Consider the following 25,270-nt stretch of genomic DNA (forward strand, 5'->3'; position numbering starts at 1 on the left):
GCATTATGGTGAGTTGTATAATTATTTCATTATATATTACAATGTAATAATAGAAATAAAGTGCACAATAAACGTAATGCTCTTGAATCATCCTGAAACCATCCCACCCCTCCCCCATCCATGGAAAAATTGTCTTGCATGAAACCGGTCCCTGGTGCCAAAAAGGTTGGGGACCGCTGGCCTAGGTGTGTGCTTTAAGAGCAAGGGGAAAAGGGTCTGGTGAATGTCTAGCCAGTGTCAGCCTTACTCACATTGCTGTGACGGATGTGGGCAGCAATTTGTCTCATGAGGAAAACACTAGTTTGGGAGTTTGTTAGTTCTAGCAGTAAATGCATGTTACCTTGGACAAGAAATTTAAAATGTACGGGGGTTAAGGGAATGGGATTAGAATCAGACAGATTCATTGAAATGCCAATTTCTTAACCTAGTTGACCCCCTAATTAACCAGTTCACACCGTGGATATTATAAAATAGGCAGCCGTTGATACACTTACTAGTTCTTAAAGGCTGAGTTTTTACTTTTGTAAAAGAGAATTCATGATACCTGTTCCTATTCATTCTAGGAATGTCCTGAGGATCAAATGAGATAGTGTCTCTGAATTATCTGAACTATGTTATGAAAAATAAGTTATTCTCCTTAGCTGGCAAGGAAGTATTGATCTATATGATGGTCACATAAACTCAGATTTTGGAAAAGAGAGCCCTTTTTGAATGAGTATCATTATTTACCGGTTTCTGTGGCTCAGAGATACAGACTCTCGGTCTAAAAGTTAAATACCTAAGGTTTTCTTGTTTGTTTTTTCTTAATGAGAAAATTTCCACTCCAATGAGATGTTTCTAAAAACATTTAGATGAAGGTTGAGATTATGCCTGGTTTCTGATTGCTTTGTTCTCTTCTCTGTTTTCTGGTCTAAGATCAAATTCTCCTCTATCAAAGTAACTTTATATCTCCCTTAGTGTCATGTTAAAAAAAAAAAAAATGTATCTGTGCATGCCTTCTCTGAAAGCTATTTACATTCCCCAGAAAAGAGAAAGCTAATCTCCTAAAAGCCCACACAGAGCAAGGATTCTCTGATGAGTAGTGAGGTAGCTCTGCTTTAGTCCCCAAATGACAAGTTAACACTCTAATTTTAGTCCCCCTCTTGACTGCATAGATATTTTAAACATAGACATCATTATTAATCAAAAACTAAATATAAGACCCCTAATTGTAATTGTTTTCATAGTATCTGAACAAAGAGACTTTTTTTCTGAGGAATTCCTTAGTGTACAGATATTTTCTTTCAGAAAATTAGATGTCAACTATTGTTTAAATTGCTTTTTTCAAAATATTCTGGAACTGAATTGATTATATACTCAGGCCCTTCTAATTCTAGTGTTTGGATGCTTTAAGGTATGGTTTACTGGAAGCTGTGGCTTTAAAACCTAAAGATAGGCTATATCCGAGGTTTCCTTTAATAACTGTCTATTTCTAAGTTTTCCATAAATTTGACAAATTCTTATCAGATATATGTATATTTCCAGATATATGTATATTGGTGTTATTAAAATACTGATAACTTTATTTCCTCAAAGCATATTCGTGTGTCCAAATACTTTGAGATTTGTTGAACAAATCTATATTAAATTTGTAAGTTATATTGATTTTTAAGATGCTTGTTTTTATCACTGTCACTTAGTGTCTCCATCACTAAGATTCATGTTCTCAAGCAGTGGTCTAAAGATTTCCAGACCCCATTCCAACCCTTTCTAATTAATTTTGAGCCCTGGATTCTATGGGTAGGTCATCTTTTCAGTGTCACATTTTCCTTAAATATCCAAGTAGTAATACTCCTTGAGTCCTCATTCTATACAATGGCAAGAAATCTAGGTTTCTCCCCAAGAATTTCTGAGAATCTCTAGCGAGTGTTCTTGAATTCCACAAATCTGTTCTGGGTGCTGTTTACCTCTTTAGACCATCCCACTGCGTTTAATCCTATAGTTGCATTAATCCTGTCTTAGCTCCTTGCTTTCCAGTTTGATCAAAACATACACACAGGCTATACAGTAGTTCATAAAGCATAGGATTTCAAGTTTACAACTTTGACTAAGATCTAGGGAAACTATGATGCAAAAATGGAAACTTAAGACTGAATATCAGGTATCACTGCTTCTTAAGTCCATTAATACTATCCACTCACAGAGACTTCTTATTCGCCTTTGCTCTATGAACCCAAAGAATGCCCCAGGGAGGAGGTATTTTGGGAAAGTGGTAAACAAACAAACAAAAACTGGCTCAAAAAACTCTTTCTATCCTGAGTCTATTATGTTTTCTAGAGTGCTTTGAACATAATAATACTCACAAGTGGAGGCTGGTTTTGCTGCCTGAGCGCCATGATTATGTACTTTGAATTGTTTAGCTAACTCTATTGTCAGATCCTTGGCATTGACCTGTGAAATGGAAGCAAACACATAGCATGAGTTCAGTGATTACTATTAGTTCCTACTGTATGACCATGATTAGTTTTGTATTCCTGGAGATTATTACACTCCTTCAAACAAGAGTTCTCCTCTTGCAAGACCCTTATTTCTGAGGACTATGGATAAAAGAAGCCAAAAATTAAATTTGCATCATAGTCTCTGCTCATACTGAAGATAATCTTTTATGTCATTAAATGTAATATTGCATTATTTATTTATGGAGCGTGTCATCTATGTGCTGGTCATTATTCCAAATGCTAGAAATAAAATGATTAAAAGATGCACATAGTCTCTTTCCTTATGAAGCTTATGGAGTTTACAATCTAATGGGAATTGTAAGCTCTTCAGTAATGAATCGCACAAATTAAGACACGATGTGTCACAAAGGAGAAGTACTAGATACTATGAAAGCAAATAATGCAGGAATGGACCAGCTCAAGAAGGTCAGCAAAGGCTTTAATCTCTGGACAAAGCACTTTCATATGATTTACTCCTCTGGCTCATGGATGCCTTAATACACACTGATACATACATAGCTTGTATATATGCCTAATGATCATTCAAGTAGTTTCAGAGCAAGGAAAGTCCAGCACAAAAGACACATTCTACATTTTACTTTTGAAGTCGTTAAATGTCAGAAATATTGAGTGTTGAAGTTCTGAGGGGGAGAGGGGAGATGGTCAATAAATTATTTTTCTTTTCCCCAATGTTTTGGAAGGAACTTATTAGTAGACACAGAAATCAGACAAATGGAGCTTTAAATAACAGTTTTATTACTAATAAAAGCTTGATTAGATGATGTGACATACTTGATGCCAGATGGAGCTTCTAACATTTCACTCCTAAATCAAACTTAGCCACCCAGTCAGATAGAGCTGGACAAATGCAAATAGAGCATGTCTCGCTTGGGGCAGAGCCCACTCTTACAGAGTTTAGCACAAGGTAGGAAGCAGAAAGAATGCACAGTTTCCTCTGATTGAAAACAGAATGAGAAGCCCAGGTGAGTGAGGGGGCAGGAGAAGGGCAGGAGTGTTACCCTAGTGCAAGTCTGTCCCCAAAAGAGTCCTGAGGAATGGAAGCCATACCATACCACAACCAGGTTCTTTTTGTTCCCTTAATCCATGTGGTTTAACAGTCAACCCTATGGCTCGCCAGAGTTAAGTCTGGCCCCTATGGTGGAGGATGTTGTTGGTTCCCAGGAAGTCCTGCTCTTTACTTATAAAGTTGAGAATGATACTGCTCCTTTGTGTATCTGGTGGGACATTTAGTTTTTACTTCTAAAGCTGCATTGCCTAATATAGTAGCCACTAGGCATCTATGGCTTATTTAAGTTCAAATGAACTAAAATCAGATTTAAAAAATTAAGTTTCTCAGTAACACTAGGCACATTTCAAGTGCTCAATAGCCAGATGTAGCTGCTGGATACACTCTAGGACAGAGCAGATTAGAACATATTTGCATCATCAAAGAACCATCTATCGCATAACACTCCTCTAGATTGCACTGAAATGGGGTAGGGTAGTGCATTAGTGAACTCCAGGACTTTGCTTTACCCTAAGACAAAAATACACTCACTTTGTTTTGACTATTTTATTTTATATTTTGAAGTATTGTTACTGTACAATATTATATGTTACAGCTGTACAGTATAACGATTCACAATTTTTAAAGGTTTTACTCCAATTATACTTATTATAAAACATTGGCTATATTCCCTGTGTTGTACAAAGATCCTTGTAGCTTATCCTATACCCGATAGCTTGTTCATTCCACTCCCCTACCCCTCTAGTGGCCTCTCCCCTTCCCTTTCCCCACTGGTGACCACTAGTTTGTTCTCTATTTCTGTGAGTCTGCTTTTTTTGTTGTTATATTCCCTGTTTGCTGTATTTTTTAGATTCCACATATAAGTGATATCATCTAGTATTTGTCTTTCTCTGTCTGACTTATTTCACTAAGCATAATCCCTCTAGTTCCATCCATGTTGTTGCAAGAGACAAGATTTCATTCTTTTTTATGGCTGAGTAATACTCCATTGTGTGTGTGTGTGTGTGTGTGTGTGTGTGTGTGTGTGTATACCACATCTTCTTTATCCATTCATCTACCAATGAACCTTGGTGTGCTTATATCTTTTTGAATTAGTGTTCTTTTTTTTCCCTTTAGAAAATACCCAGAGGTGGCATTGCTGGATCATATGGTAGTCCCTTCCTTCCTTCCTTCCTTCTTCCCTCCCTCCCTCCCTCCCTCCGTTCCTTCCTTCCTTCCTTCCTTTCCTTACTGGAACCTCCAAAATATTTTCTATAGTTTCTGTAGTGCCTATGTCGATTTACATTGCATCAACAGTGCATTAGGTTTACTTTTTCTCCACGTTCTTGCCAACATTTGATACTGTTTGTTGTCTTTTTCACCACAGCCATTCTGACCAGTGTGAGGTGATATCTCACTGTGGTTTTGATTTGCATTTCCCTCAAGATTAATGATGTTGAGCACCTTTTCATGTGCCTGTTGGCCATCTGTATGTGTTCATTGGAAAAATGTCTATTCAGGTCCTCTGCCCATTTTTTAAGTCAATTGTTTGTTTTTTTGGTGTTGAGTTGTATGAGTTGTTTATATATTTTGGATATTAACCCCTTATCAGAAATATCATTCACAAAGATCTTCTCCCATTCAGTAGGTTTCCTTTTCATTTTGTCGATAGTTTCCTTCACTGTGCAAAAGATTTTTAGTTTGGTGTAGTCCCATTTGTTTGTTTTTGGTTTTGTTTCCCTTGCCTGAGGAGACATATCCAAAAAATATTGCTAAGATCAGCGTTAAAGAGCATACTTCCTATGTTTTCTTCTAGGAGTTTTATGGTTTCAGGTCTTACATTTACGTCTTTAATCCATTTTGAGTTTATTTTTGTATATGGTGTAAGAAAATGGCCTAGTTTCATTCTTTTTCATGTAGCTGTACAGTTTTCCCAAAACCATTTATTGAAGAGACTGTCTTTTCCCCATTGTATATTCTTGCCTCCATTTTCACAGATTAGCTATCATATAAGTGTGGGTTTATTTCTGGACTATTCTGTTCCATTGATTTATGTATGTGTTTTTGTTCCAATACCATGCTGTTTTTATTACTATACTTTTGTTGTATGGTTTGAAGTCAGGGAGTGTGATACCTCCAACTTTGTTCTTCTTTCTGAAATTGCTTTGGCTATTGAGGGTTATTTGTGTTTCTATACAAGTTTTGAGATTATTTGTTCTAATTCTGTGAAAAATGCCATGGGTATTTTGATAAGGATTGCATTGAATCTGTTCATTACTTTGGGTAATACAGGCATTTTAACAATATTAATTCTTCCAATTAATGAGCATTGTGTATCTTTCAATTTATCTGTGTCATCTTCAGTTTCTTTTTTCAATTTCTTATAGTTTTCAGATCTGCTTCTTACATTGGACCCTTTTGTTCTCTACTTCATGTACCACAGGTAGGGTTTGCTGCATCTGCGTATCTTCCTTCTTTTTGATTTCGGTCCATGCATTTGTTTTCCTCTCATATTCCTCTGAATTTTTTAATAGAGGAGCTTCTGTTGTGAGAACTATAAAGCCATCCATTTCTAGATGTATCAAAAGCATCTAATATTCACACAAATTTTATTTATCTTCACCTCCCTGAATGGCATAACATTATTTCAGAAGTATTTTGTCATCTCATTAGACAACATCCAATACAGACCCAGATGAGCTCTAGCATCATCCTCCTTGTATTTTCTTTAGTATGTCTCCTCTAAATTGTTTCCTCTTTTGGAGTCATAGTTCATTAGTGTCTTGAACTTATCCCTTTAGGACAGTAATGTGCTGGTAAACTGGCTCTCTAAAAAACAAAACTAAACAAAAAGTCCTGATTTTTAGTATTTGCCCATTTTCCAGATATAGATACTCCCATGACTGATTTCAAGCCACTATTGTGATATTACTAAATGCAGGTTTGGGGGAGATGTGGCTCACATGGGCTGGAGCAGCTGCTCCAGCGTAGCACTACTTTAGGGAAACACAATACCAGCCTTCCATCTACAGTTATGGAACCACATTGAAACTAACCCAGTAACATTCTGAGTTTTTGACACTGATGTTTGTGTCTTTGCTGCTCAAACATAACCCTGATTTATGACATCTGGGTTTCTGGCTCTAGAAAGATAGAACCATTGGTATTTTCAAGGTGTGATTTGCCTATTGCTCATATTATGAACTCTGCAAGAGCATGTATCTCAATAGCTTTCCAGATCCCATCTCCCTTAGGGAAGTCATTCTGGTCTATTTTTAGTTCTTGACCCTCTTCTTTTGGCCTCAGTATTTTGGGTCTCAATCAGTCCTTCCAATATGGAAACAACTAAAGTAAGAATGATAATGAGATAGTAATTTTAGGCACTGGCCTTGAATATAATAAATCCTCAAAAATGTTAACTGCTATGGTAAGATTTTTGTTTAATTATTTTATCCTGCACTTCTAATCTACCATTTTAGGGGACAATATGTGGTATCTCCTAATGTCCATCCTTTTAAAGGAACCAGCCTATCAGATTTAGTCTGTTTTTTTTTTTTTTAAGACCCTAAGTCCTAAGTTGTCTTTGACAGACCGTAATCATGGGTTCACTGAGTCTCTAGCTGGCTCCTTGCCTTTGATATATTGAAAACAAGTGTTTTTATTTGCTTTGACATTCCTTGAAAGGTAATCTTGAAAGTTGTTTTTGGGGGAAAACGTTTGATTCCTAGACAATACTCCATCTGTAGGCTATTTTGAGGGCCTCCCTGTCATCCTCACTCTTTGCGTGTCTGTCCACATTTTGAAAGATGATCTTTAATAGGGACAGTTTATGGCATTTGACTGGTAGTATTTACCGCTTGTGCGCAAAGCTACTTGAAAGAGCAAAATTTCAAAGCTGTGTTATCTCCAAATTGATAGAGTTGGTTGAACTTTAAACAAATAAAAATATGTACCTTTTCCCTTACAATAGTATCATTGTTTCCCTTTATTATGCACGCCTATAGTTTTGAACCACAGCATGCATTCCTGGGCTTATAGTAAGGGATTTGGTACGCAGTCACGGGGATTCTTGTAGGCTATTGACTTTCTCTATTTTAATTTAAAATGATTTCTCAACTAATACTGACATATTGCCACCATATGTCTTTTTCTCTAATATTTAACTGTTTCTTTTGTTCCCTCACTCTCATGAGGGTACTAAAGGTAATGTTATTGTGATGATTATTACTTTGGGGCTCACTCAGTCATCTTTTTTACTACTTCCTACACACTAGGCCACACAAAATAGAATAAATGCTCCTTTCTTGAAAAGTTTTAACTACTTTTTCTAAGAAATAGATCCTAATCCTTTCTAAACTTTCCAGTGCTAAATCATAGGCCTATCTGTTGATGTTTGGGTAGTTAAAATCGATGACCTCATTGTGTTTTTGTCTGAAATTTGATTTAACAGTTTTACCATAGATTTAACAGAATCAGTCATCTATTTTTCTGAAAGCTGATGAAATCAAATCATCTGGTAGCTTTTTCAAAATGCAAAATACCCCAATTATATTGACTGAGACTCTTGAATCCCCAAGTAATTCTGGTATGCAACATGCTTAAATACCACTTGTTTAATGTGTAAATCTGTTGACTTTTTCAGTTATTCACTCAATAACAGTTTAATTTCTTACTACATATAAGGAGATATGATAGTGTAAAGAGTCAAAAAAATGTAGATTCAGCCATAAAAAGAATGAAATAATGCCATTTGCAGCAACAGGGATGGACCTATACATCATCATACTAAGTGAAGTAAGTCAGACAGAGAAAGATAAATATCATATAATATCGCTTATATGTAGAATCTAAAAAAAATTTTAAAGATACAAATTAAGTTATTTCCAAGACAGAAAGAGACTCACAGACATTGAAAACAAACTTATGGTTACCAAAGGGGAAAGGGGGGCGGGGGGGTGGGATAAATTAGGAGGTTGGGATTAACATACACACACTACTTACATAAAATAGATAACCAACAAGGATCTACTGTATAGCACAGGGAACTCTACTCAATATTTTGCAATACCCTACAAGGGAAGAGAATCTGAAGAAATGTATGTATATGTACTTTTTAGAGAAAAAAATAAAAACTTTATCAGACTTTGTTACACTTATTTTACAGTTTAGTATTGCTTTTACTTTAAATGACGTAAGGTGGGGGATGGGAACAGTAATGTTTTTGAAGTTCAGGACCTTTAAGGGTCTTAATCTGGCTGACCCTGCTTTAAGGAAAAAGGGGTGATTGCTTTACACTGACGAAGTAAGGGACTGTACCTCCCCTATCTGCCCCCCAAATCCCTGGCGACTTTATCTCTGTACCATGGTATAAAGTACTAGTCTAAAAGATGGCAGTTCAGTTATGTGTGTGTGTGTGTGTGTATGTATATATATATATGTATGTATATGTATATAACTGAATTGCTGTGCTGTGCTCCTGAAACTAACACTATGTTGTAATCAACTGTACTTCAATTAAAATAAATAAATAAAAGAAAACATTTACAGCTAAAAAAAAGTAGATTCATATAGCAACATGTAAATAAACAACCACATAATAAGCCACCATTACATAAATAATATGGGAATTCCAAGGGAAGGATAACATTTTTCCTGGCATGTATATGGCATACATAGGAGCAGGCTTTTTTGGGTTGGTGAAGTCCCAGTGGGTAGCAACCTGATGAAAGCTGCCTTCAGACAGGAAATTTGCAGAGACCACAGAACAAAAGCCACTGTGGAAATGGCTGAGACAAAAACTCATGTGGAGAGGTAGTAAAGAAGAAGACTGGAAAGGGGCTAATCATAAAATGTTCTGAATAGCAGCCTGGGGAGCATTTTTATTTCATTATACCATTTAATACATCTATTATATGACTATGAAAATAACAATCCTAAAAATTCTCTTTTCTGATATGACTTTTGCCTCAAAGATATTTCTGACACTTCTCATCCAGAACTACATTTCTCCTGGAACCCTGTTGTCTATCCTTTCAGAAGTGCTTGCAGCTTATAATGACCGTATTCTGATTATCCTCACCTTCATCTATCTGTGATGCCAATTTTACCAAAGCCCTTAATTCCAAATCATTCATCTTATCTCTCAATACTTCATTATTTAGGCTCTGGCATTGGTATAGACAAATGTATGCAAACTGCCTTGGACTAACTGAGACTCACAAAATCTTTAATTATACTCAACTGTGATGGAGATGGCCAGCTGTCCATCAGAGATCCTGGTTCCCTTGCAAGGTGTAGAATTATGGCTGCTCAGGCCACCTTGCCCTCAGGCGTATTATGTGACAGTCCAGACCTGCTCATAAACAGCTCTCATGTGATCCCCATTCTCTCTTTTCCCTAGTCTCCCTGCTGGAATTCCATAGTCAGGGTGACTAAGCCACTTGCTTGAAAGATGGTGAGGTCTCCCTTAGCCTGGGTTCCTGAAGGACTATATAAAACAGAACTCCTTAACTGTCCCCCTCAGCCAAAAATTGGATCAATGAGTCAGTAACTTTTTTTTAATTGACATCTAATTGATTTATAATATTGTGTTAGTTTCAGGTGTATAGCATAGTGATTCAGTATCTTTGCAAATTATATTCCATTTTAGGTTATTACAAGATAACAGGTATGATTCCCTTTGCTATACAGTGTATCCTTGTTGCTTATCTATTTTATATGTAGTAGTTTGTATCTGTTAATCCCATACCCCTAATTTATCCCTCACCCCCCACCCTGTTTCCTCTCCCCTTTGGTAACCACAAGTTTGTTTTCTGTATCTATGAGTCTGTTTCTGTTTTGTATATACATTCATTTGTATTATTTTTTAGATTCCATATGTAAGTGATATCGTATAGTATTTGTCGTTCTCTGCCTGACTTATTTCACTAAGCACAGTATTCTCTAAGTCCATCCACGTTGCTGCAGAATGGCAGTATTTCATTATTTTTTTAAGGCTGAGTAACATTCCATTAGTTTCAGCTGAATAATATGGTAATATATATCACATCTTCTTAATCCAGTCATCTGTTGATGGTGTCAAAGAACACAAAAAAAGCATACCTGATGGTGATCAGATACTAATGATGGTGTACTTTTGATTTCAGTCACACTTAATTCTTCTGTTCATTGGTTAAAAGGAAATCTTAAATATGAATGCAATGACATTGCTCAATAGTTTTATTTTAAATTTACTTAATCAGATAATGACTTAGGGATCTAATTCTTTATTAGAAATCCAGTCATCAAATGTTAAGAATCTAAATTATCCCTCAAGGGATGGAGGAACCTGGATTTTATAATGTACATAGTATTTATTAGCAGAAGCAGGACTTAGAATCTATTTTGCCAGATTCCTAGTTTTGTACAGTTTTCACTATTTCATTTCAGCTAGCTGCTTCAAGGAAAACAAAGTAGAAAGGTTTTCCTGTCCAAAACACTCACATATGAATTTTGTATTGGGTTCCAAATTTCTTTTAAAACAATGGCCCAGTACAATTTTGTTTTCTTCTGATGGGAGTCAAAGAAATGATGAGTTTGTGATCTGAAGAGAAAGAAAAAGAGACAGTCTCTCTGATCTAGCAATTCACATCTCTGCTTTGGAGCAACAGGTTACCCAGGGGAATGATAGACTGATACAGAATCAAAGTATCAAGTGTGTGCAGTAGATATAAAAGTCTTTTGAGTTGGGTTGCTATGCAATGATTCCAAGGCATTGATATTGCATATCTAAGATGGGACCATAAGGAATTCTCAGATGTTGAAGATGCATTCAGGGAAAAAAGAGAAAGTTTCTGGAATAAATACATTTTGACTCAGTATTAAAGAAGAACTTTCTAATAGTCAAAGATATCAAGAGATAGAATGTCTGATTTTCTTCCTGAGAGAGGGATCTACTAAGCTCAGTATCACTGATTGTGATAACTTGGTCAGGGTGGGTGGGGTAGAGGTGATTCAGATGACAGATGGGTGATAGGACTACATGACATTTTCTCCGCAGTGATCTTTGCAGTCCCTTTCTAGCTTGAGATTCTGAGATATGCATGTAAAATTTGTCATTTAAGGCTGTTAACTGCCAATGATATGTTAATTGGTCAGATTTTCTTCTTTTTCTTAACCCATCATCTTCCCTTTAATAAGTAATACATGCTTTTTCAAAAAATTTGAGGATTCCTACAAAGTTGAAAAAAAGTAAAATTTCACTGTAGTTTTGTCATCTGTATAATCCAGTTTCGTAGCTGCAAACACAGAATAGATGCTAGCTAGCTTAAGAGAAAAGGAATTAATCTGAAAACATTAGGTAGGGCCGACTTTTCTATCAGGGACCCAGTAGGCACAGTGCCAGTGACTTACAATGCTTTTATGGGCCCATGAAAATGTCTTAATTTCTTTTAAAATCTGAAGGAAAACGAAGAATTTTTAGGTTGGAAGAATTTTTATTATATGATACTGTATCTATCTTTATACCAACATAGTCATAGACTATGATTATATATACATATACATATATAAAGGGGTATGTGTATGTGTGTGTGTGTGTGTGTGTGTGATGGAGGAAAAGGCAGATGAAGGCACAAGTGCACAGGACTCATTGTAGTCTTAAAGAACATTGGCTCGGGCTTAGAGGCTACCCACTCAGGAGCTCTCAGCCCAGTCAAATACACATGAGCACTGACCGCTCCAGGACAAACCCCTGATTCCTGCCCCTGGCACAGGCTCCACTGCCCTCACGTGAGCCTGATGGTAGATCCTCTGCCCCCACTGCCTCTGAAGGCTGGCAGAGATGTCAGCTCCCAGATGGATTCAGTGAGGCATGTGCTTCTAAACTGAAGACCTTCATGTGCCCAAAGTATAGTTGATAACTCTAACTCGAAAAGATACATGAGCTCCATGTTCCTCATTGCAGCACTATGTACAGTAGCCAAGACATGGAAGCAACCTAAGTGTCCATCAATAGACAAATGGATAAAGAAAATGTGGTACATATATACAATGGAATATTACTCAGCCATAAAAAAGAATGAATTAAGGCCATTTACAGCAGCATGGATGGATATAGAGATCATCATACTAAGAGAAGTAAGCCAGACAGAGAAAGACAAATATCATATGATATCACTTATGTGTGGAATCTAAAATATGATACAAACGAACTTATTTACAAAACAGAAACAGACTCACAGGCATAGAGAACAGACTTGTGGTTGCCAAGGGGAGGGGAAGTGGGGGAGGGATGGCTTGGGGGTTTTGGATTAACAGATACACACTGCTATATATAAAATAGATAAAAAAGGACCTACTGTTATAGCTCAGGAAACTATATTCAATATCTTGTAATAAACTGTAATGTAAAAGAATATGAAAAAAATATATATATAGTATATATTTGAATAACTCTGCTGTACACCAGAAACTAACACAACATTGTAAATTAACTATACTTCAATTAAAAATAAATAAATAAATAAATTGGTTGAAGCCTTGTACAAGGGTATGATATCAGAAAAGCCTTGGTCACAGGCTTTCACTCTAGCATTCTCACCATGTATCTATCCATTCATGGATAATTTAGACTCTTAACATGTAAGGAAGACTGAGAAGTGGATTTTGGGCATCCGTCATTGTGATGTGTAAACATGGAATGTGGAAATTTCCCAAGTGTAGGAGAGGTGTTCCAAAGGTAGTGAACAGACAAATCCACCACATGATAATTGCTGCCAATGCATTGAAATATTAGCATCTGGACTTTCTGGTGTGCGTATGCTTTATTTTTGTTTAATAGTTCAAATAAAAGCTATGTCTGTGATTACTGAATATGTGTTATGTAATAGGTGCTATTAACACTATTTGAATTATCTAATTTGATTTTAATTAAAAAGAACAGCTTTTTAAATAGGCAATATTGTCACTACTCTTCCATTTTATAAATGAGGAAACTGAGACTTGAAGAGGCTAAGTAAGTTGTTCGTGCAGCTACAGTTAATGAAGGTGGGATTTTATGCTGAGTCATACTTGCTATACTACACCTGTTATATAAGAGATATACAACTTTAAAACCTGCTTTTTACTTTTAATATTTTGGCATAAGCTTTTCTAAACCTGGATTCTAAATTCTTCTTTTTAATAGTGACATAGTATTACACCAAATTAATGTAACACAATATTTTCAAAGAGTCCTCTATATTTGAATATTCTGGCTGTTTCTAGATTTGTCCTATTGTGGTAATTCTTTATGTATACACTTTTTTTTTTCTCTATTTGGGTTTACTTCCCTAGATAAAAACTCAGAATTAGAATTACTAGGTCAAAGGGTATGAAAACATATTTTTGAGACACCAGCCACACTTTTATTTATTTTAATGATGAAAAAACAAGCCTGTTAGTTCATCTGTTCAACATTCAGAACGTTTATTGCATGCCTCCCTTGTACTGGGCATGGTACCTGTAATACCATGATGAATATTTGATGGTCTTACCTAAAGGGTATTATGGTTCAGTGGGTGTTAAAATAGAGTGTGTCCGAAATGAGCATCTTGTATGAATTATATATGGTAAGAATGCTTCCTAGATTTTCTGCGACAAGGTAGGAATACTTTTAGAGTTCTTAGGGGTTATAGGAAAGTGGCATTCAAAGTAATTTCAAAATGGCATCAAGGATGAACGTTTTCTCTTCTTTGCCAGTTTGTTAGATGAAATATTATAGGTCATTGTTTTAATGGTTATTTCCTTGAGTACTAATGAGGCTGAACATTTTTTCCATGTGTTCGTTAATGAGTTGTTTCTTCATTTTGAAGTACCCTTTGGTATTTTGGTATTTAGTGTTTATATAAAACAGATTTTGGTGTATTGCATTTGTTGCGAATAATTTCACATCTGCTTTGCTTTTTAACTTTTTTTAAACTTAGGGAAATTTTTTTACATAGTCCAATCTACCTGACATTTTCTTTCTAATTTCTTTTAGCACTTAGATACTTCAGAAGTAGACTTGCCCTCTCCAAAGAGGCATATAAATAATCAATTCCACTTTTATTCATTTCTTTATGTTACATTTCATTTGTATTTAATTCCATAATATAGCTGCAATTTATATCTATGTCTAATGGGATATATTAGATTTTATTCTAAAAAGATAGGCAATTATCTCAACATTATTTATTGAACAGTTTCTTTCTCATTAATTGGTGGTGCTCATTTTGTCATACACTGAATTTAGATTCCCTTTCTATATGAATTCATAAAGTCCTATGCCCCTTTGTCTCCATTTCTATCATAATGAAAATAGCTATTTTTTTCCCCATCAATCTTTCTGAGGGCAGGAGTTGTGTTTTCCCTTTAATAACTAGCATAGTGCTTGGCATTATATATATGTTGAATGAATGCATAAAATAGGATGTTTCTGGGATACCTATATTTTCCCACTATTCTGTATGTCAGTTTCTATGCCAGTTCTGCTCTACGTTAAATGTTGTGTCACAACAATATATTTTATCATTAGGTAGAACAAAGCATCTCATTAATATTTATATTCAGAATTTTCTTTATGACCTATACTCTTTTTTTGTTTTTATAAATTTATTTATTTTATTTATTTTTGTCTGTGTTGGGTCTTTGTTGCTGCGCGCGGGCTTTCTCTAGTTGCGGCGAGCGGGGGCTACTCTGTTGCGGTGCATGGGCTTCTTATTGCGGTGGCTTCTCTTCTTGTGGAACATGGGCTCTAGGTGCATGGGCTTCAGTAGTTGTGGCACGTGGGCTCAGAAGTTGTGGCTCGTGGGCTCTAGAGCGCAAGCTCAGTAGTTGCAGCACACAGCCTTAGTTGCTCCACGGCATGTGGGATATTCCTGGACCAGGGCTCGAACCTGTGTCCCCTGCGTTGGCAGGCGGATTCTTAACCACTGCACCACCAGGGAAGTCCCATGACTCTTTCGTCACGTTAACTTTAGAAAGTTTTAACAGAATCTGAAATTATCCATACTAGAATTTTGATTGGAATTATGCTAAAAATACAAATTAATTTGGGAAGAAGCAAAGATTATGTTGTAAATATTTTCCCACTCATGCATGTGTTATAGTTCCTTATTTCCTTTATAGCTTTTTATAATTTTCTTTACAGAGTTATTCATAAGTACTTTATTGATTCTGTTGTTACTGCTGTAGTGTGTCAGGATTATTGATGCTATTGGGAGCTGCATTTATTTATTTAAAAAATTTTACTTTTTGTTTATTTACTTTTTGTTATTGTATAGAAAAATTATTGTTACAAATTTATCTTGCATCCTGAAACTTTTCTTGAACCATTTTATTAATTCTTACAGAAAAATTTTTGTACGTTTTTAGTTGATGTGAAGATCTTCAACACTTGAGAATAATCTCATTGTCAGCTAAATTCTATTTTGTTTTTACAATAAGGGATGGAAATTGAAGAACAAAAGTAAGATTTAAAAAACCTGCTTTTGGAGATAGGATTAAATTTTTACATCTATTTTAGAGATAGATATTATAATAGATTCTGGTAATTATTTACATATATATATATATATATATATAATGGGAAACAGGTTTTAACTGCTGGATCTTTCAGGGGACAAATATTTGAGTTTTTCAGAACTGATGAGGACCTCCTTATACAATTTCCTGACATACAAGTTATTATCTCTTCCTGGTCTTTCCTAAACTCCACCCCGCTTAGCTCCTGCCTTTGGCATAATATCCCCAAACCTCTCATGGATGGGGGCTCTTGACCTGGAATCACCAGGCTATCTGGGATCCACAACAAGGTATCTCAAGCCCAGCTTTCTTTCATGCGGCAACATGGAAAAGGCAAATATCCAGCTCTGACTTTGGCTATGTCCGCATCACACCAGGACTCCTGGGTAGAGGGAAAATGTGAGTTATGAGAGCCCCATTTAAGGCCACAAGAGAATGGATATAGGAAACAAAGAAGCATAAGGTGGAGCCCAATGGAGTCTATTCCATTTTTTAAATATTGCATATTTTATTCCTAATCAATAACGTTCAATTTAGTTGAACATCTAGAAGTTGTCTAAGATAGAATTTTCTATTTTCTAAAGAAAACTTTTGTGTCCTAATTAAGGCAAATATTTTATTTGATCATTTATTGTGAAGGTAATGATAAGTGTTAAATAAGACTTCTGTTTACATTAACTCTGTGGGATATTTATTTAAGGCTGCCAACACTTTGGTGGGTTTGGGTAAATATTGGTTCTTGCTACATGATGGGAGCTGACAAATAATAACACAATGGGGACAATACAAGTATGAAAGACCCAGGCTCACATAACACCATTGATCCTTCTGCATCATAAAATTTTAGACTTGCACGGTTATCCAGTTTACATTCCATGTATTTCATCATCACTGTGTCATGGGTTGACCTTCCTCTACATGCTTTACTTGTATTTTTGGAAGTTATTTTAAGGGCTTGTTTGGACACTCTGAGACTACATTGGCCTCTGGACATCCACATTGCAAGATAGACTCATTACTTTTGCAGATGTCATGACACCTCAAAATATCAAGAGATGTGCAGTCTGTTTTGGTGATAGGAACAAGACACTCTAATCCATTATGAGTACAACAGAGTCCAATGCTTAGTTTCGGGTGGATGTAAAAAGATAAGATAATGAATTACAGTTTTGTTCAAGTGTTAGAATAAGCCTAACGAATAAAGCTACTTCAGACACCTAATGATGAACTAGACCAAAGTGTTTTTTTCAGAGTCTACCTGAAAAAAGCTTAATATAGCAAACTTATGACTTTTTTACATAACTGGCATATTAATTTTATCTGTTGTGTTTAGAAATCAGTGGATGGTTTACATTTTCTTTAGTAGCAACTGATTAGTCTCATACTTTCTCCTATTATGAAACTATTTTTTCCACCACTTAAAGGCAACTCTGGATCTATCAGACTCAAAAATTATAAATCTTCAGAAAAATTGTGATAAGGTGTTTGTTTTCTCCAAATTAAATAAAACCTGGTGTTTGATTTAAAGCTGACTGTAGTTTTCATCCTCCTGTATTAAAAACCATGTAGATTGGGAAGAAATATATGAGGATGTGAGTGAGAAAATCTTACGTCGCATCTGCATTGTTGACATGACTGGAAGAAAGTTTTGAATTAAGTACGGCAGTTAAAGAACAAGTTGAACTCAGTAAAACTTATTGCTCTCTTTTTGACAGATAAAATGAAATCTTGGTAATTGATAGTATATTTACAATTTGAAAATTATCATTCCTGATAATAAAATAGGAAAAAGAACCAAGTGGCACTTTTGGATCCATCTGTTGAATGATACATAATAAATATTTTGATAAGCCACATGTCATAGTTGTAAAATGCCCAAACCAGATCACTGGGTTCAAATTTAGATAGTGACACTTAAACTAGCTGTGGAATTCTAAGTTGCCTCACCTTTCTTCGCCAATTCCTCTGTCTATAAATATGGGTAATAATAGTACCTACCTCATAGGGTGGTTTTGTTGGGGGTCACCAAGGCCACCCTGAGTGTCAACGATTTGCTAGAAGGGTTCCCAAGATTCAGAAAAGCTGTTATACTCACAGTCATGGATTCTTACAGTGAAAGGATACAGATTAGAATCAGCAAAGGGAAAGGACACATGAGGCAAAGTCCAGCTGCCACCTTCCAGATGTCCCTTCCCAGTGGAGTCATATGGGGGTGCCCTTAATTCTCTCAGCAACAGTGTGTGACAACATGTGTGGAGTGTGGTCAACCAGAGAAGCTCAACTGAGCTCTGGTCCCTAGAGTTTGATTAGGTGTCAGTCACAGAAGCCTGTAGCACCAGATGACTGACCTCAGCTATTCAGACCTCAGCCTCCCCTCCCCCAAGCAAAAACAGGTGTTCACCTTAAGTGTATCTGATCCACTTGGAACAGCAGAAGCCTCTAGCATATACACAAACTCTCTTATCAGTCAGACTGTTCGAAGAGCTCAGAGGTTATCTTCCAGGAACTGGCCTAAGGCCAATTCTGAAGGAGGGCCTTTCTTTGGAATGTGTAGCATTTGAGGAACTTATGCCTGCTGAGCTAACCCGTGCCTGCCCAGTGGTTCTGAGGAATAAATGAGTTAATCAATTAACTTAGAATAGTGCCTGGCTCATGTAAGCAAATAAATAATGGTCAGCTAGAGTTCCTTCTTGTGGACCTCTGTGAGCTGAACGAAGCAGATTAATTTGGAATACAAACAAGAAATCGCTATATTCCGTGGATCTTGTGATCATGACATAAGTCCTCAAGTTTGGAATAATGGGCATTACGAGCAAATTAAATATTTTAGCGAGCAGTGTTTTAAAAACGAGGAGTTCCCAGTGAAACACCAAATCCTCACGTTTTGTCTTTTTGTTCTTTACAGAGCTCTGAAATCAGCAAGGCAGTAATCAAAGAGCAGAACTGTTTGAGGAATCCAACAAGAAAGCAGGTACAAGAGTGGTTCTCAATAATTAACCCATAATATTCATTTAGATTGATGATTAAGTCAAACTTATAGGTCCTATTATTAAAAATATTTTCCAGAAAAGCCAGTTTGGTGTCTTAGAATGTGTGTGACTGCATATTGCAGATGGCTGACCATATCCTAAAGAAGAACTGATTTCTATGTACACTTTAAATCAATTCTGAAGGTTTCAGTTAGGCCAGGCCTAGGTAGACGTGTAAAGGAATGAACTAATTAGTATTATTTATTATTAAATCAACACATATTCGTTAAAGGCCTGCTATATGGCAAACACTCATCTATGAGGTATTTGGTGATTTTATAAACTTGGACCAAACAGGCATGGTCCATTCCCACCCTCATGGTGCTTACAATCCAGTGAAAGTGACATGAAATAAATAAGCAATATCAATATGTGAATAAAAATTGTGATAAATGCTATGAAGAGAAATTGCAGAGTTCTATAGGAGAAAATATTGGGAAATAAGGGGGAGAATCTACTGTAGATGGACTAGACAGAGGTGTTTCTTTGGAAGATGATATTTCAACTAAGAGCTGAAGTGTAAGGAAAAGAGTCCCAGGCAGATGGAACAGCAGTGAATAAAGAACGTGACTGAAAAAAAGAATAAAGTGGCTGTAGCAAAGTCACAGAGGTGGAGACAAGTATAAGATGAAGCTGGGTTGAAAATGGGATGAACGTGAATATGGTAACGGGCCCAGTCCCATAGGGCCTTAATGGCTCGGGTAAAGTGTCTTCAGACCGGCTCTGCTTGGCCACTTTCTGCCCTTGGCATTTCTGTGCTATGTCATTTGGTGTTCTCTGCTGGTCCCCTGAATATAGAAGCTTTCAAATCTGCCACCCAACCCCACCCTTCTACATCTCCTGCCAAAGTAGAGTGTAAAGGGCTTATGACTGTGCAAAGAGGTTCTCAATGTGTCCAAATACTAGTTCCATAACATGTTCTGTATAAAATGGTTTGGGGTCAAGAAGGTTTGAAAATTTCTGAATACTGTACCACTCTCAGGAGATTTAAATACACATTAACATGTTATAGTTTCTGGGAAGTTCTGTGTATGTGTTTTGTGTGTATGTGTGCTGTTATTGAACTTAATATTTAACCAGTATTTCCAGGTTTATATTAGAAAATGTTTCAGAATTTTCTCTCTTAGAAATATATATTTTAAGGGGTTCCTTATACTCCTGAGGCTGGCCTGCATTTAGGTCACTTGACCTATTTTATGGCTATGCACATGAAATTATGTTTGATAATTTTCTAGAATCTGGATAATTCAAGCCAGAAGAAAATATTAATAAATAAATGTTTGCTTCAGTGGTTTAGCTTTTTAAGGCAGAAGATTTTTCTTGACCTGAATTATATGGTTAACTGCTTTAAATCCTGATTATACTTTGCATGTGAAAATACTGCCTTAAGTACCAGTAAGGAGCACTGGAGTAAGAGCTTACTAAGTAATTTTCAGTGTTAGTGTTAGTAATATTTGTTTTCTTAAATCAAACAAAGGAAAACCACAAAAAATACTGTCTGCCTCTTAGCTGCTCTGAATCTTATGCTTATTCTTCTTGATTTGTAAAATTCACCTAAGTTTTAAGAGTCTGAAAGTGAGGAAGATAACTTGAGGTAGTGCCTACTTTAGCACCTAAAGAAATGATTTGATTTCATATAAAATGTGGAGATTTTGTATTTGCAGCAATAAAAGTTTCAAGGACTCAGAGCGTGAGAGTTAAACTAAGATTATCCCAGAAGAGAGGTTCTCAGCATCTGTGTTGGAAAGGATGTTGACTTTTTTAGATCAATTCAGTATCTCTCAAATCAGTTAACTATAATTAAAAATAAGAAAAAAATCATGAAAAATTCCCTAGTATTTCATAACTTAGGAAAAAAGCCTTGTTTCATCCCCAGAAAGACAAGAGACATCTGTCCCTTAATTACTACTCCTGCCATTTGCTTTGTACTAGAGATGTGTCTCAAATTTGGAAGCTAATTAGAAATCTTAATTGAAAATGGCTTAAAAAAAAGGAAAAGAAAGTAAAATGATCAACATGAAAACATAAAAGTAGGGAGGAAAATAGAAATGGTAATATTACAGCCAGATTGAATAATCACCTATCTTAAAATGAGTTGGTGCCTGGGGAACATATTTTGTGGCATGAAATGGAACTTTACTGTTTCCTCTTTCAGGAGGAATTTTCTCAACCAAATGACAAGTCTTTTAATTTCTATAAATTGTAATTTTCAGGGACTAGATTTTGCTCAGTGTAAAAACAATAGTTTTAAAGTTTTGAAGCTGAAGTTAAATCCCAGCTCCCTAACTTGTTCCCTGTTTGATCCTGGACAAATTTTCCAACTGTTCTCAATCTCCGTTTACCCATCTTTAAAGTGAAATTTTAAAATCTTAGTTTGCAATGTGGTTTCTTTCTTATTTGTCTCTTGACTTATCCACTGACTAGATATAGTCAGTTCTAGAAAGAAAGGAAAGAAGAGAAAAAGTCAAAAGGAAACAAAGCTAAATTTGAGAATATATATAAATGTCTAGCACAGAATACCAATACCATACATTCAGAAAGTGCTTGTTGATTCTGTGCCTTGGAGGCAAAGATTGGAAGGCAGATTCATTAATCCTTTTCCTTAAGCTATTTTTCTTTCTGGTGGGTATTTTGGATTCTGTTGTCCAGATTGTAAATCCCACTTAAAGGTATTAGTGACATATATTATTTCTGAATTACAGTACTTGCATGCTGGTTAGGCATGAGAGTTGCTCAATTCATATTTGTTTAATTTGAGTGAGGCTGTGAACTAACAGGGCAGGAAGTAGGTAACCCAGATTGTCCTATCTTCTGGCTTACAAACACCATGTCTAACATCTGAAGCAGAAGTGGTTATGCCTCCCTGTGAATGATTTCATTCAATGATAGTGTACCCACTTCCTGCTGCTGTTCCGTGCACTCTCCTCCCATCAGACTAGCTCATTTCCTGTTATTTATGCATATTGTACATTTGTGGCCTTAGGTCTTTGCTTGCACTGCCTCCACTTTCAATATTTTCTTCCTTGTTTTCTTTCATTCTCCCTCCCTTCTTCCCCCCCCCACTTCCTTTTATCTATACCCATCTTTTTGATGTACATATCTCTTAAAGTCTGACCAAATATCACCTCCCCCATGAAGCAGTCTGAGATATCAGACTGAGGTATCTGCTGAGATAATTCTCTTACCTCCTTTGATTTTTGTTTTGTTTTGTTTTGTGTTCAAGCACTGTTCCTTGTTCCCTGTCTAGAAAGTGACCCTGAACACGGAGCCAATGAGATCCCAGCCACATAGTATGTTAATGGCTCTTTACTTCCATCCTCCACTCCATTTTGTTACCCTTTTACCAAAAATCTCATCAAAGGAGTAGACCACTGGCAGTGTTTGCTGCTTGCTTGCACACTGGTGTCTGGGTTACTGGTGGTATGAATTTTTGCCATTGAACACCAGGCTGCAGTCACATCAGTTGTCTGAGTCTGGTTGGCTTTCTGAATCTCTCCTTAGTTTTGGCTGCTGTGTACCTTGCAGTCAGGAGCCTGGCTCTGCACCCAGTGGTCGAGGTGCCCTGATTCCCAGGACACCTGCCTGCATCTATTTCCCTGTGTCCTTGCCTTACTTTGGGTATCCTTCCTTGATTTATGACTTGGATACACATGTGATGCTGAGAGTTGCCCCTCCCCAGAAGCCCTTTCTACTGCTTCCTTATCCCCCACCCCAAACTCAAGGGTGCCCCTATTTATTGAGGTCCATTCATATCAAACTTAAGTTTATCACTTAAGTCTTGATAATTTGGACTCTTGGCTCCCATAAGTCAATATTTGTTTCCCAGTTTATTCTTCTTACTCCTTTGGAATGGATTTCTTTTTGCTTCCATTTATGTCTCTGCATTCCTCCTGATTGAATGGTTATTATCAAAGCATTCCAATTGTACCTCTCTAAGGCCATCTTCCACTTGTCTAACCATGTTAATAGTAAATATTATTAAAATTGATAATGCTAGTAATATTTATTGACCACATGCTATATTTTCTAATATCTTCTTTTGTTTCACTGTTTTAAAATTTGCACACAGTAAAATTCATACTTTTTGGTGTGCAGTTCTAGAATTTTTGACAAATGTAAGCAGTCATATACTCACTCCACAATCAAGATACAGAACAGTTACATCACCTATAATCTTCTCTTTTCTACACCTTTATGGTCAACCTCTCCTGCTCACTTCTAACCATTAGAAACCACTGAACTGTTTTCTGTTTCTATAATTTGCCTTTTCCAGAATGCCATGTAAATTGAATCATACAGAATGGAGCACTCTGAGTCTGGCTTCCTTCACTTACAATAATGTGCTTAAGATTCACCGAGTTTTGTGGGTATCAGTGATTTATTCCTTTTTATTGCTGAGTAATATTCCATTGTATGGATTTGCTTTGGTGTGATTATCCATTTATTTTGTTTTGAGTTTTTAGTTTTAAAAAAACATGTTATTCTGTGATCATGTTTTATTTCTCTTAAGTAAATAATCAGGAGCAAGCTTGCTGGGTCATATGATATGACCCAGGTTATGTTTAACTTTATAAGAAACTGCCAGACTTTTTTCCAAAGTGGTTGTGCTATTTTGCCTTCCCACCAGCAATGGACAAGAATTCCAGTTGGTCCACATCCTTGTCAGAGATTGATATTGACAATTTTAAAAATGTTTAATTATACCATTCTAGTAGGCACATAATAATAGCTCATTACAATTTTAATTTGTATTTTCCTAATGATATATAGATCAGTTTAGAAAATATCGATATCTTAACAATAATGAGCCTTTCAATCCATGAACATTGTATATATCTTCATTTGATTTTATCTTATTTTCTTTTATCAATGTTTTATAGATTTATAGCATACAGATCCTGTACATATTTTGTTTGATTTATTTCTAAATGTTTTTATGTTTTTTGGTACTATAATAAATGGTACTTTAAAAAACTTTATTTTTCCGTTTTTCATTGGCAGTTTATAGATAACTGATTTTTGTATATTGCCCTTATATTGTGCAACTTTGATGAACTGATTATTTCTAGCTTTTTTGGTAGATATTTTTGGTTATTTTCTACATAGATAATCGTGTTGTCTGCAAAGAGACAACATTAGTTGTTCCTTTCCAATCTGTATGTCTTTTTTTTTTTTTTTTTTTTAATTTATTATTTACGGCTGTGTTGGGTCTTCGTTTCTGTGCGAGGGCTTTCTCTAGTTGCGGCAAGTGGGGGCCACTCTTCATCGCGGTGCGCGGGCCTCTCATTATCGCAGCCTCTCTTGTTGCAGAGCACAGGCTCCAGACGCGCAGGCTCAGTAATTGTGGCTCATGGGCCCAGTTGCTCTGTGGCGTGTGGGATCTTCCCAGACCAGGGCTCGAACCCGTGTCCCCTGCATTGGCAGGCAGATTCTCAACCACTGCGCCACCAGGGAAGCCCCTCCAATCTGTATGTCTTGTATGTTTTTCTTGCCTTGTTGCATTGGTCATGACCTCCAGTGTGATATTGAAGAGGAAAGATGAGAGTGGAAATTCTTACCTTATTCCTGACCTTAGCAGCAAAGTACTGAGTCTTTTATTATCCAGTTATGATGATAGCTGTGGCATTTTTGTAGATGGCCATTATCAAGCTAAAGTACTTCCATTCTATTCCTAAATTGAGAGGTATTTTGTTTGTTTGTTTTTAATTTTCTGGATGAGAGTTTTTTATTTTCTGTACATTGAATTTTGTTAGTTACTTTTTCTGCATCTTTGAGATGATCATATGTTTTTGTTTTTTATTCTGTTGATATAGTGAATTACATTGAGAGATTTTTGAATGTTGAACTAGTTTTTAATTCCTAGATAAACCCCTCTGTATACTGGTTTATTCTAAAATAAACCCCTCTTACATACTTTTGAATTAGATTTGCTATAGCTAAGGTTTTGTTGATAATGTTTTTGTGAGTCTAAGTTCATGAGAGATATTGGTCTTTTTTTTTTTCCTTACAGTGTCTTTGATTTTGCATTAGGTTAATGCTGGCATCATAAAATGAGTTGGAAATTATTCCCCACTTTTGGTTTTCTCAAAGAGTTTGTGTATATTTTTGTTTCCTCAAAGAGTTTGTGTATATTTTTGTTTTTTGTTCTTCAAATTTTTAGTACCATTCATCAGGAAAGTCATCTAGCCTGGAGTTTTATTTGTAGTTTTTAAGTATGAATTCAAGTTTTGTAATAG

General features: G+C 36.0%; 1 protein-coding gene across 6 annotated transcripts in view; it reads left to right on the plus strand.

The window, feature by feature from the left end:
* The window catches only part of INPP4B (inositol polyphosphate-4-phosphatase type II B), a 752,704-nt gene that overhangs the window by 339,359 nt on the left and 388,075 nt on the right, over positions 1-25,270 (plus strand). For all 6 annotated transcript variants that reach the window (XM_061192573.1, XM_061192572.1, XM_061192579.1 and 3 more), the window contains one exon: positions 18,911-18,976. The gene's annotated coding sequence lies outside the window, so the exon portion shown is untranslated. The remainder of the gene's footprint in view (positions 1-18,910; positions 18,977-25,270) is intronic.

This window comes from Eubalaena glacialis, chromosome 5 (genome assembly GCF_028564815.1).
Source record: "Eubalaena glacialis isolate mEubGla1 chromosome 5, mEubGla1.1.hap2.+ XY, whole genome shotgun sequence".
Lineage (NCBI taxonomy): Eukaryota > Metazoa > Chordata > Mammalia > Artiodactyla > Balaenidae > Eubalaena > Eubalaena glacialis.